The 14,092-nt window shown below is 32.9% G+C and overlaps 1 long non-coding RNA gene across 1 annotated transcript in view; it reads left to right on the forward strand.

Moving 5' to 3' along the window:
- Nucleotides 1–14,092, forward strand: part of LOC134371875 (uncharacterized) — a 336,001-nt gene that overhangs the window by 173,627 nt on the left and 148,282 nt on the right. Inside the window, exon 2 of the long non-coding RNA XR_010022882.1 lies at nucleotides 2,993–3,044. This is a non-coding gene — a long non-coding RNA (uncharacterized LOC134371875). The remainder of the gene's footprint in view (nucleotides 1–2,992; nucleotides 3,045–14,092) is intronic.

Below are 14,092 nucleotides of genomic sequence, written 5' to 3' on the forward strand. Positions count from 1 at the left end.
CACCAAGCCCTGTGCTTACATTAAGAATACATGAATGAATCAGGTGCCTGTGTTTCAGAGTCCTTGCACTAGAAAAATGTGTTAATCTGATGGAATCAGACACAGTATGTAAATGGTCAACATGGCCTAACTTTAGTGGCCTAAATGACAACTTCATTTTTTTTTCTGAATCTTTCTTAATCTTTTGTCATCCATAACTTATTGGTCCTAGCCACTTATATATTTTTCCCTTGTAAATTTTTTTTTTTAAATCTAGGAAAGATTAATTATGTGACATTGATTTAACACAGTTAGGTTGATTCAGACATATGAAATGTGGTGACTTTTCCTATTCATATAGTCTGTTTGCTTTTTCTAATTAGTGAACTGGTAATTGTGTCTTCCTATTTTCATTCTGTAAATGTTTATTGAGCTTTTGCTGGGCACTATTTAAGGAGCTTTATGGAAGATAAAAATAAATGCCTTTGACAAATTTATAATCTAGTGGAAAAATTCACAGTTTATAAAAATAATAACAATGAAATAAAGTAATATTATTAAGCGCACCTTTTGCTGTGTGGTACCCATTGTGCTAAACAAGGTAATGTATGTTATATCATTTTAATCCTACAACAGCCCAGATAATGCCTCAGATATATTTTGACTCTCCCTCATTTCATTCAGGTTTCTTTTTCTTATAACCTCCTTTGAGAAGGTTCCTTGTCCAAATCTATTTAAAATATCAGCCCATGTAACTCTCAGTGTGGTTACCATGTTTTGTTTAGCCTCATAGTACTAATTATATGACATGTCGGGCTCTTTTACTTGCCCGTAATTCTGTTTGTGATGCCAATTGTCGAGCTAGGGCTGGGCCTGGAGCTCACGGACCACTCAAACCTGTTGTTCAGATTGGGTCACAAACCCTTCACACGCCAGGCTGGGTCCCCAGACCCCTCACATGCCAGGCTGGGTCACCAGACCACTCATACACAGGTCTATGAGCTAGGTGACTGGCAAACAGGTCCTTGGAAGCTGTAGGTTGGAAAGCATGGCCATGGCAGGCGGACACCTGAGGTAGACACCAGCCAAGATGGCAGCACTGCGCATGCACCCTAACTCCACCCAAACAATTTGCTTACAAAGAATGCACCGATCCACCCCCAACCCTCCCTAAGGCAAGGGGGCCTGATAAATTATTCTGTTTTCCCAGCATGCCGTTATGTTTTAACAATTTATTTGCTTATTGTTTGTTTCCCCTGCTTGAATGAATATTCAATAGAAGAATAAACAATGAGTTGTAGGAGTTTGGAGTTGAAGAAGTGCAAATTTAATTTAGTATATAGGATGTAATCTCTTTAAATTATTTTATGTGCAAATAGATATAAACTTAGTGCTTTTTTCCTAGGTTTGGTCAGACTGTTCATTCTTTCATTCAGTAAATATTCATTGATCTCCTAGTATTTGGCAGGCACTATTTGTGGAAAAGGGGATACAATGAAAAAGATAAAGTGCCCACCCTTGTGGTACTTCTATTCTAGTGGGGGAGACAGCTAATAAATAAAAATTAGTTTTATAATATACAATGTAAAGGTCAAATTAATTTTCTCAGAGGTGTGTTTTCCCACTTTATCTCTACAATCTGAACATTTCTTTCTTTTCTGTTTCTAATCATCGTTTGTTTCTCTATCATTAATGGTTCTGATCTCACTCCTCCTAACAGCTTCTAATTTGTAGAGCCTCTCCTAAAATTTGTGGTTGCAGAGTAAGTGTGATATTGCTCATGCACCCTGACTATAAAAAGACCATCACTTTCCTTTTCAGGACCCCATTTGTCTATTAATATTAAACTCAAGTTTGTTTTGGTTTACTGGTGTGGTTGTTTGCTTCTTTGTTTTTCTTTTGCAAAAACATTGTGTATGCATATTAAAGATCCAGTCAATTAAATTCCAATGACTTTTAAAAAAATGTCAATGGGTCTTTTACTGTAGATGTACTAGCTTATAGGATCAGCTTATGGTTTATGTATTGCATTTCCATTAGTAAATCTGCTTTTGAGACTTTGAACGGCTGAATTTCTATGTAAATATGACATCAAGGTCATCATTGAGATTTCATAGCAAATATAAAGAAATCACTTTCCAAGGACATATAATATCAAACTCAACTTTTAATGGAAGAGTTGTTTCTAGTTAAAACTTTTTATAATCAAACTCACCAAATTGGCTTTCAAGGCACCTCCACATCCTACCTGCTATACAGCTCCCAATTCCAGCTTTGATTCTGTACTGTCAAATGTATTTGGATGGGAAAGAATTTAAAAGTGACTCATCCATTTGTTTGTCATTCCTGCCTCCAAACCTGGATCAAATCCTACTATTAGTTTTGCTGCTAAGATAAATATAAAGCCATGTTCTCATGTCAATCCATTAGATGCTATAGGCCAGTTCAAGATATACCGAACAAGTTACGCTCTGCTCCTTTGTTTCTTTCCACTCATTTTAATTTTTATTTTTTGGATTATCTGTGCTTTTGAAAAATCTCTAACCTTACCCACTATTTTGAGGACAGGACCTGTGTCTTTGTATACTTCTTAACTCACCAGTGCTTACATCATAGATCTATGCAAAGTCTCTGTAAATAAGAATAAGCTAATAAAGGGGTTAAAAACTACTTGGGATTAGATTTTTTTTTTAAAAAAAAATGTAAATACCTTTATAGTATAAATTATGAAAGCTGCTAGTAATACTATAATAAAAATCCTGCTATCCATCTTTCTCAAAAATGTATACACAGTGGCTTACATTGTATATTTGTGCTACATTTTACTGAGTGCTTGTACTGTACATACATATCTGCAGAATGTGTTAGCTTTTATTTTTCCTTTTAAAACTGTTGATATTAGTTGGCATACACAAACTCGGCTACCTACTTCACATGACTAGTCATAGAGATGTATGGAAATTCAAATTGCTTCCTTGGCAGATTTCTAATTTTAAATAATTCTTTTTTACAGATACTCAAAAAGATGTGTTAAGAATTGCCCTTTGAGACTCTGAAGGCTGAAGGTAATGTCTGATGGTTTCTTCAATGAGTTTTATCTTTTAAAAATGTTTTATTATATTTAAGACCTTGGATTTACTACATCAGGTATTTCCTTTATTGCCCTTTAACACATTAAATATCTTTTTCTATGTCTACCTAAAAAATCTGAAATTATAAGTTAAAAAATAAGAAATCTATGTCATCTCAGAATATTTCAGCCCAATTGGGCATTGCTATTACCTTTCTTCCTTCTATTTGGGAATGTACTATGTCCCTCCCCCGCCCCCACCTTTTTCTTATTAGTTTGGAACTCTCCTGATTTCAAACCTTGCCCTTTCCTGAAATAGACATATTGGCTCAAAGCCAAAAAGTCAGTTCCTATTTCCCCTCAGGAGGAGCTTTACAACTAAATATAGGATATAAAAATACATTTGTTGGAGACAACAAAACTGTTTAGATAAGATTTAATGGCTACAGATAGAAGTCCAGAATTTCAGGCAAGAAGTTTACAATAGAAATGTGTTGCTGCATTGTGTATAAAGAGCTCATAGGGACTGAAGTAGGTTTCCCAGACAAGAAGGGGGCTGTAATTACTTTGCTTCTTACATGCATGGTTAGATCTTCCACCGAGAAAAACATGGTAGGTTAATTTATTATAGAAGAGTAAATCACAGATTATATTGGAGGGGGATGAGGTGGTGTGATCCAACCATCAGTTTTGTGAATACATACACTTAAGCATGTGTGATAGCTTGTTTTTAATTTCTTTACACCAGTGCACACCTCAAACATTCCATTTAGCAGTGGGAAATGCAAATTGTTCCAAATGCAGCAGCAGTACTTTCACCTGAATGTCAAAACTGTCAGAGAGCTTTAAATCAAATCTTTATAACATTTTTAAAAAAATCAGCCAGCTCCAAGATTGAGGCACTAAACTCACTGAAAAAGCTTGATTCCTATACTTCCAAAAAGCTCCTGTATGTCAACAGAGTAATGTCAGAATTCTAATTCACCTGCTTTCTAATTTTAACCTTTTAAGGATTTTATTTTATTTGGCTTAATTACGATATTTTCTACAAATTAATGATAAATGCCTTGATTAATAAAACCAAATGTCAGAGAAAATGACAACTTGATGAAAAATTAATATACGGCAATTTTTTAAGGTACAGAAGTACTAAAGATGTACTCTTAAACCTAATATTTCATCAGCTCTTTCTGAAGGCAGGTAACCAGAATTCTCTTCGCACCTGTTTTCACAGCCACATGTGTGAAAACACATGCATTTTGCAATAAAATTTTCAGGAATTTTCTGTTGTGTTTTTACTACTAGCTATTATAGTAAGAAATATATATCTAATTTTTATCTCTCCCATGTCCCATAATATTATTTATTTTTATTTCACAAATCAAGGTAAAGTATATTTTGGTGTGGTTATAGAAATGAAGTTTCCATGCTAAGAATTCAGTTAGCAACATGTGTGTGGGAGCGTTATGAGAAATCTCATTGTATAAAACTTAGTAACTGGTAATTGGATATCTGCTGGACTGTTAATTCAATTGATTATAAACATTTTAGCTTTTATGTTTAAAATTATTTAGTGAAAACAATATATATAAAGAGAGAGCATAGTCTTTCAAAGAAAGATTTTAATATGATAATTTGCTTTTTAAAAGATACATATTTTCCTTGAGGTTTTATTAAAAGACCTTAATACAAATAAAGAATTGTAAATTGCTTTTTTCTTGTAAACTGTTGGTTAGCTCAAAAACTGAAGAATGAGAAATATGACTATTTTATTTTTCTAGTTTTACTAGAGACATGGAGTTGAAAGATAGAAACATGCCATGTATTTTTCCATCTTCACAAATATCAGTATTTTTTAATATTAATACTTAAATGTTTGATTAAATGTTATACAGAAAAGGCTCTATGCAGGATTATAGTCCATATTGTTTTTTTTATTTTCGTATTTCAGATAAGGCTGCCAACCAAATGAGGAAAGGCACAATGACCTCTTCTGTGTTGTGCTTTTGTTTTGTTCAGTTGTTCAGGATAAAAAGACCTGCATAATATACTGTCAGTGAAATGGACTCACTTTGACCATCTGTTCATGTAATGACATGATGGTCATACCTATAAACAGAATTTTTTGCCAACTAATGTTAAGATTGCTTTTTCTCTAATATTCTAGGAATTTCTAGGTAGGTGTTTCAGGCATATTGCTCTCTATATTAAGATAAATGGAGGTAAGTGTTAGTCAACAGCCTGTAAACACAATATATGCCAATCTCAAGGGAAAACATTCTTCAGTGTAGATTTCCAGTAATATTGGAAATGGGAGATGGATTGTGTTGAAGCTTCCCTTAGCTGGCTCTAGGTTTTATTGTTTTTGTGTCTTGCCTGGTTCCAGGCATCCAGTCTGTACTGGCAAAGCTGCTTGATGAGGAGAGGCCACCAACATCGCTGCTCTGACTGCTTACATACCTGCCATGAATAATAGCTCTGTCAGCTAGTTAATCACTGCATTATAACTGTCTGTTCCATCTTAGCCGATCTCTACTCAGAGGGGTTTAAGTTCCCTTGTAACACAAAGCTCCTATTACATTTCTGTACCTGCACTTATTTGTATGCAAAAGCATCCATTCTTTTTTTTTTATTACCAATAAATAAGACACACCCACTTCTTTGACAGTTCTTAAATCACACACTAAACAATGTGCTTTTCTTCCCCTTTGTTTATTCTATTCTTCATCCTTTCATCAGTTTACTTCTGCATATGAACCAATTTTTCATTAGTTAGAACATTTGATTAAGGCATTGCTAATACACATTCCACAGTTTTATACATTCTTAGTTGAGATTCTAGTTATTTGGGGTAACTACTACAAGAGAATGTCATCCTTTCCCTAAAATGTCTATTAAAAGAGAAAGACTGAAACCTAAAATAATCTCTCAGAGGCTTTTGCTTGGTGTTACATTGTTTAATCCTAGAAATGAAAACAACGGGCTCAACCCTAAAAAGAATCTTTAGTTTCAGGGAGTTGAGTTATGGTATTTTAAACTTGATGCTTGAATTAACAAACATAACAATCAGCTGATCTTCTTTGAAGAATCTAAATCTTAAGGAAAATTAACCAGTGTTAGACTGTCTCTCATCTAACTGAAAAAAAAAGACACCTAAAAATAAATACATTTTGTAATGGATGTAAAATATAAAAATTTCTGGTTTTGATACTTATGATTAGATCTTATCTTCTCTCTAAATGACTTTTTAGCTCCGTGGGAAATGGTATTTTCTCTTTTAAGCCTATACATTAATCTTCATACTCAAGTGATTGAGACCTTACTGGCTTGTAAAGATTAAGGCAGCTTCGAGAGTTGCCTAATGTATAACTTAAGTACCAGTAGAATGTTCAGTTTTTGAAAATGGAAATCATTTACCTTATTTGTTTCCTTAGGAAACCTGTTTTTAGTAATTGAATAAAATATATTCATGAAACACATTGAGTAATCAAAAGACGTCAAGAAAAAGCGTGAACATTGTACAAGATATGTAGGTGGTTTGTGTCTCTTGCTGGAACACTGCATTCATTCTTCCTCCCTATCTAACATTACCCCAAATATCCAGGTTCTCTGTTTGTGTCCTTCAGTGATGACAAGATGTTTTTATTCCTTTAATGAAGTGGGAAGTAAATTAACATGCTTTCCTTTTGGGAATTAGATTACTTATTGTAGTACTTCTCAGCATATCTTTGTAACACTCCCTAACCCCTACCCTAATTAGTGACTTTCAGAATTAGGGAAAAATCTTAGTTATGTGGTGGCTCTCTATTTACCAGTGATCAAGGAAGTGTTACTAACACACTTGTCAGTATTAAAAAAAGAATTAAGTAAATAAAGGGACAGATGGTGAGCCTAGGACCTATCAAGAGCCCTGTATGTGTGGGCTGGTCCAACAGAAAGACAGAAACATTTACCAGGCTAAGTGGAATTAGAGTTAAGCTTTCACTTATAAGAAAAAGAATGTTTTTCAAATATATTTTCTTATGATAATGGTGATTTACATGTGCAGATCTCACTTTTACTAGTAACATTTGAGAGCATACATTTCCCTGTGCATCAAGAGCCAAGAATATGTACATGTATCAGAAGAGTCTCTTGGAACATGACAGTGGCATCAAAGTAAAGCAATTACCATATAAGCATTTTTGCTGGCTCAGAGAAGAATACTGCTTTCTTCTCTTACAAAAACCTATATTTTTACTATTATAAAATGCTTATTACGCTTTATTATAATTGAGTATTTGTCTCCTTCAGTAGACTGCATGGTTCATGATATAAGTTAGCTGATTATACAGTATTTTCCGGGGTGCATGGCTAGACTAGTTAAATATTCACTTATTTTATGATACTGGCAATAAGAGTATTATAATAACATTAATTTAAATTGGAGAAATTAAAAAGCAAATTCTTTCTTTTCCCTATGATTTAACTGTCTTTACATGCGTACATATATAATTATCCTATTTCTTACTCTGCTTTCTATCTTTTTCATTTTTTATCTATTTTAATTTTATCTTGTAACTATGTACTTTTGGAAACTTTTAAATCTTTTTGATTTCTATGGTATGTATACATAGTGGATCAATGAATTGTTGAATAGGTAAATTGATTAAATAGAGTATACTTATTAAAAATTTTTTTTTTTCTCCACAGTCACACAAATAATGTGAGGAGATTGGCTAACATTAGGCCTCTGCCTTTCTTGCCTCCATCCCTTCTTTCCATTCTCCAGCAAATATTTATTGAATATCAGCTCTGTGCCAGGAACTTTGTACATGTTACATGTGACTATTAAACAAAAGAGACACATAGTCCCTACCCTTGTGGAACTTATAGTCTACTAGAGAAATACAATAAACACATAAACAAACATTACAAACATAGATATTTAATTATATGACTTACTTTGCTGACCTTCTCAATTCTGGTATGCATTAGGGAATTTGGTCTACAGTGGAGAAATTATTTTTAATACCTGCCTTCTTAATAGTGGTGACTTCTAAATCTAAAAATTGTAGAGGCCAAATTATTTCAGATTATGTTTTAAGGGGCAGGTGGCTTTGGGATGAAGATAGACGAAGTAATATTTTCTTTCAAGCTGAGTCATAAATAAAACAGTTTTGTAAACTTGTCTTACTGATGAACTCCATAGATATTTTCAGATCTCATATTGAAATATTATAGGAATTTTTAATATTTTTTAAATTATAGAATATCATTTCTTTTAAAGATTGTTTATTAACAGCCTGGAGTTTATCCATGAATTAGGTTGTAGTAATGTGAAGACAGAGCAGGTGATGGAAATGTATATAGTACTTTTTTTCTCTTATTGGACATGTGTGTGGAATATTTTTGTCTTCTGATCAGATTGTTCATTATGCTCTCTTTTGGATGTGTGTCCTGTTTGGCCTTCCAGCCTGCATGCTCATTCAAAGGCATTCCAAGTCATTAATGCTGGACTTCAGCCTTGTTCAATAAAAAGGCCATTTCCTCCATCAGCTGTCCACTTGGACATGCATTCTTTTTACTCTCAAAAATATTTTATATGCATTCAGTGTATACTAGATGGATTTGTCAAATTACTCACAAATAATAAGTTTTTTAAAGTTATAATTTGAGCTATGACCTCTCAAGCTGTAAATTATAAGGTCTGACCTTCTGATTCACAGTTTGACACAACAGCCATTAATTACAGTTTTTAAAGGACATTTTATTTCAGTTAGAATTTGCATTATGAAAACAGTTTAAGTGTTTTACCTTTAACTTTCAAAAATAAATGCTGAAATAGAAATGCATGTATATATATAAAAACTATGTACATTCAAATATAATAAATAGCTGGCATATATAGTCATCTTATATTCAAATGTATCTATGCATATGTATAGCAGTACACCATTAAGTCTGTTATCTCTACCTATGGAGATTTTTATATAATAACCTGTGAGTTAACACTAAGATCATACTTTTTTTATATAACTGGTGTCAGGATGAGATTAACTTTTTAAATATGTGTATCAGGGTGAGAGAGACTTTACTACCATTTGAATCAAGGCTTTTCCCTTTTCTTTTCCTTCAGCAGGGATATTAAAGTAGGTGCCTATGAATGTTCAGTGTCTGACAGTAATTTGAAAATCCTGAAGACCATTTGAAGTAGCATGGTGTGGGACAATGTAAACTGTTCAAGTGGTTTTCACAAGTGGGCATACCGAAGGTATGAGATGGAAAGTACGTAGTAAAAAGGTCAGTTTAGGTAAGTGCAGAAAGACATCCAAATGTGTGAACTCTTTGCTGATGTCATCAGTATTTGAAATGAAGGAATTTAGTGTGTTTTTTATTGGATAAAGAAGGCCAAGAGTAGAATAGTGGTTACCAGAGGCTGGAAAGGGGAGGGTGAGAGGGGATAATGAAATGTTGGTTAATGGGTACAAAAATACAATTAGACATAGGGAATAAGTACTAGTATTTGGGACTACAGTAACAATAATTTATTGTATATTTCAAAATAGCTAGAAGAGATTTGGAATGTTCCTAACACAAATTATAAATGCGTAGGTGCTAGATATCCCAATTACCCTAATTTGATCATTGCACTTTGTATACATGCATCAAATTATCACTTGTACTCCATAAATATGTGCAATTATTATATATAATAAGAGTTTTTAAAAAGAAGATATTCATATAGCTGAAAATAATAGAGTACATAATATTCCGTTGTAATTTAATAAAAATCTAATAATACTTAGATGATGTCTTCACTTATAAAATAGTTTTTCTTATTTTGTGTTAAATTCTATTCTTTGTTGCTAAATTTACAAAATTAAAATTAAAATACTATGGAGAAATGCATACTTAAAAACATCTAGATAATTTTCTAAAAGGTATAAAACCACCCCTTTGTATTTTAAGTATTTCAGAAACAATTAATTTGGTTTTCTTTGAAGTATTATCTCAAGGCTAAAACTAGTAAGATGTATTTTATAACAAAAAGTTAATTTAGGCAGCATTCATTAAAAACAAAGAACTCTTAAGGAAAGTGACTTTTTTTATAAGATGGATAGTATTGCTCCTAAAATTTTTCCCTTTGAAAAATATTTCCCTTGTATATTTAACTGTACTACTTTAAGATTTTTTTTTTATTACTATTATATGTACATGTGGGGTACAACGTTGTTTTTCAATAATTGTGTAGAATGTGTGGTGGTTAGATCAGTATAGTTAGTTTATTCATCATTACAATATGCAATCATTCTTTGTGTCTGTTGACCGGTTTCCTCATTAGCCCCCCTCCCCTCCCCTTTTCCACCTCTAGTTTTCTAAAAGTTCAGCCTATTATTATGATTGTAATTTCTTTTTTTCTCTTTGTCCCTCTTTATTGTTCTTTTATTTATTTATGGATTCAGCTCCCAGTTATGAGTGAGAACATGTGGTATTTCTCTTTCTGTACCTGGGTTGTTTCACTTAGGATAATTTTCTCCAGGCTCATCCATGTTGTTGTAAATGGTAGAATTTCATTCTTTTTCGTGACTGAGTAGTATTCCATTGTGTATACATACCACAATTTCATGTGGAGATAGAGGAACCCTCCTGCACTATTGGCGGTAAATTAGTAAATTATGGAGAACAGTATGGAGGTTCCTTAAACAACTACAGAAAGAACTTCCATATGATCCAGCAATCCCACTTCCTGGGGATATATTTGGAGGATTGGAAAACTTCAGGTTGAGGGCATACCTGCACTCCCATGTGTATTGCAAGTCTATTTAAAAGAGCTAGGTAATGGAACCAACCTAAATGTCTGCCAGTGGATGACTGGATAGGGAAATTGTGGTCAAGATTTTTTTAAAAAAACATTTAACTTTATATAAATATCTTCATTTTAGTTTCAGAATTATGTTACTACGTTAATTAACTTTAGAGCTTAAAGCAGTTTCTGTCATTAAGAGACCGATATAATTTTTTAGTGCCTTGTTAGTTAAGTGTGTATTTTTATTTATTCAGTTTATATGTTTTGTACTTCCTGTACTGGAAATAGTATTATATTTTGAGTTAGAACAGAGTTTCAGTGTTGGCTCAAGTACTTACTATGAGTTGGGGCAAGTTACTTTACTTATCTGAGTCTGTTTACTCACCAGTAAAAGAAAATGGGAAAAAATGATATCTGTCTCTTGGGGTTATAGTAGGATTGTAGATATTATTAGCAATTTTTTTAATTCAATGACTGTCACATAAGAAGTATTTAATAACTCATGATTGTTTAAATTGGAGCAATGTTCATTGTTTTTAAAAAAAATCAAAGCATTTCTTTTAATGATTTCCATGTTTCTGATAAATCTACTACATTTTTTTCCATTCAACTGATGTGCTACTTCTTATTTCTCTGTTCACTTTTTTATCTACCTAATTTCCCATGTTTACCTTTGCACCTGGAGTTACCAAGACTATACTGGAAGAGGAAAAGATTATTCCCCAAAAGGAAATCAGTGTATTGCTACAAAGGGGTAATTGACGTTCCAAAAATAGGAAAATATTTATCATAGGCCATGTGTTTAGTGATTTCTAAAATACTATTAAAACAATATCTACGCAGTAGAAGGTCTTTTTCTGATTAAGTATGTAGTTTGGATTGAATTATTTTCCTTTTAAACTCATTCGTTTGTGCGTTTGAAGGAATTGTTTGCCTCTTCTTTTTTATTCTCCTAAAAGCAAAAGTAGCAAAGGAAAAAGTCAATGGAGTGAAGAGACAACCTAAGGAATGGGAGAATATATTTGCAAACCATACATCTCATAAGGTGTTGATATTCAAAATATATCAACTCAACTCAATAGTGAGAAAACAAATAACCTAATTAAAAAATGGGTGAAAGAATTGAATAGAGATTTCTCAAAAGAAGACATACAAATGGACACATATAGGTATATGAAAAAATGCTTAGTATCACTAATCATCAGGGAAATGCAAATTAAAACCACAGTGAGATGTTACCTTACACCTGTTAGAATGGCTATGTTCAAAAAGCTGAAAGATAAGTAAGTGTTGGTGAGAATGTGGAGAAAAGGGAACCCTTGTACACTGTTGATAGAAATGTAGATTGGTACAGCCATTATGGAAAACAGTATGAAGGTTCCTCAAAAAATTAAAAATAGAATTGCCATATGATCCAGCAATCTCACTACTGGGTATAAATATAAAGGATATGAAAGCAGTATTGGAAGAGATACCTGCACTCCCATGTTCACTGCAGCATTATTCACATTAGGCAAGATATGGAAGCAAACTAAGTATCCATCAACAGATATATGGGTAAAGAAAATGTACACTCAATGGAATACTATTTAGCCTTAAAAAAGAAGGAAATTTTGTCATTTGTGACAATATTGGAGGACAGTATGTTAAGTGAAATAAGCCAGACACAGTACGACAAATACCACATGATCTCACTTATAAATGGGATCTTAAAAAGTAGAAATCATAGAAACAGAGAGTAAAATCATGGTTACCAGAGGCTGGGGGATGGGGGGGGTGGGTGGGTGGTTGTTAGGGAGATGTTTGCCAAAGGACAGAAAATTCAGTTAGACAGGAGGAATAAGTTCAAGAGATCTATTGTACGTCATGGTAACTATAGTTAATAATATACACTTGAAAATTGCTGAGAGAGTAGATTTTAAGTCTTCTTAATACAAAAAAATTACAAGTGAGGTAATGCATATGTTAAAATGTCCTGTTGTACACCATAAATATGTGCAGTTTCTACTTGCCAATTAAAAAAAAATAAAGCAAAAATAATGTCAGTATATACTAAGGTAGAATTTTCAAAAGGCAGAATGTTTCTGAAATTAATATAAGTAAATCTGGATTTCACCAAATTAAGTTTAATCATTTGTAGATTTCCCAGAATCCCCTGGGGTATGAATCTAACGGGTTCTAGCTTCCATTAATGTGTTATCATCCAATCCTTTAGATAGCCATATCTTAGGAATTTTTATACCCATGGCACAAACTAATTCTTGGATCCTAATGTAAGGACTTCTAAATACAGTGGGGAGCTTTGAAATTTGAAAATAGATTTCAGAGATCAATAAGCTTAGAAAAATTCAGTTTAATTTGAAGGATTTATTCAGAACTCATCTTTGTTTGTAAAAACATCTCTTCATCTTTTCCTATTCCTTATATTACTTAAAAGCTACTAAACGATGGCATTGAAAATTCTTCTTAATTTGGTCCCAATCTACTCTGAGCCCCTAACTTCCAAACTTCTCTTCCTCTTCCTTCATCTTCCTTCACCTCCTTTTCTCAAACACATAGTCCTTTCTACCCATGCTTCACTATTTGCTGTCTAAAAATATACTACACTGTGTACTACCATGCTTTGCTCTTAGCATTCACTCAACCTTCTGTGGCCTTCATGTGGCCCAGAAAACAGTGCTATTTCATTAGTGGAGTCCTTGTTTATTTTCTAATACAGAATCAACAAATCTTTTCTGAGTGTCACCTTAGCATTTACTCACACGAGTATAACATTTATCTGTTGTGTCATAGTTTTTACTCATTCCTGTCTCCTTTCTTAATGGTAAGCTTCTTGAGGGAAGGAAGTTTGTCTTTATTTTTGTGCTTAGCTCAGACTAGGTACCCCATAAATATGATTGCTGAATTGATTAGCCTATGAATGGACTTAGAGAAACCTCATTACCAATTGTACACAGAATTTATCCACAACAAAAGCATAACTAAAAGGGGTCCTTTAAAATAGTTTCTAAATTTCCCTTGACTCACTACCTGATTTCCTTTAGGTCTGGGTATTTGTTTGGATACTTATTTTTATAGCTGCAGTAAGGAAACTAAAGTTTTGTCCTATACTCTGCAGTAAAGTTGAATATAATTTTAAGACAAAAGATTTTTTAGGTTAAAAAAAAAAAAGAGTAAACCAGTGACTTCTCAAGGTAGTTTTATATCTTAGTACTTGAAATGATAACCTTTGAGGGTAAATACAGAAACTTATA

Source organism: Cynocephalus volans, chromosome 1, assembly GCF_027409185.1.
Source record: "Cynocephalus volans isolate mCynVol1 chromosome 1, mCynVol1.pri, whole genome shotgun sequence".
Lineage (NCBI taxonomy): Eukaryota > Metazoa > Chordata > Mammalia > Dermoptera > Cynocephalidae > Cynocephalus > Cynocephalus volans.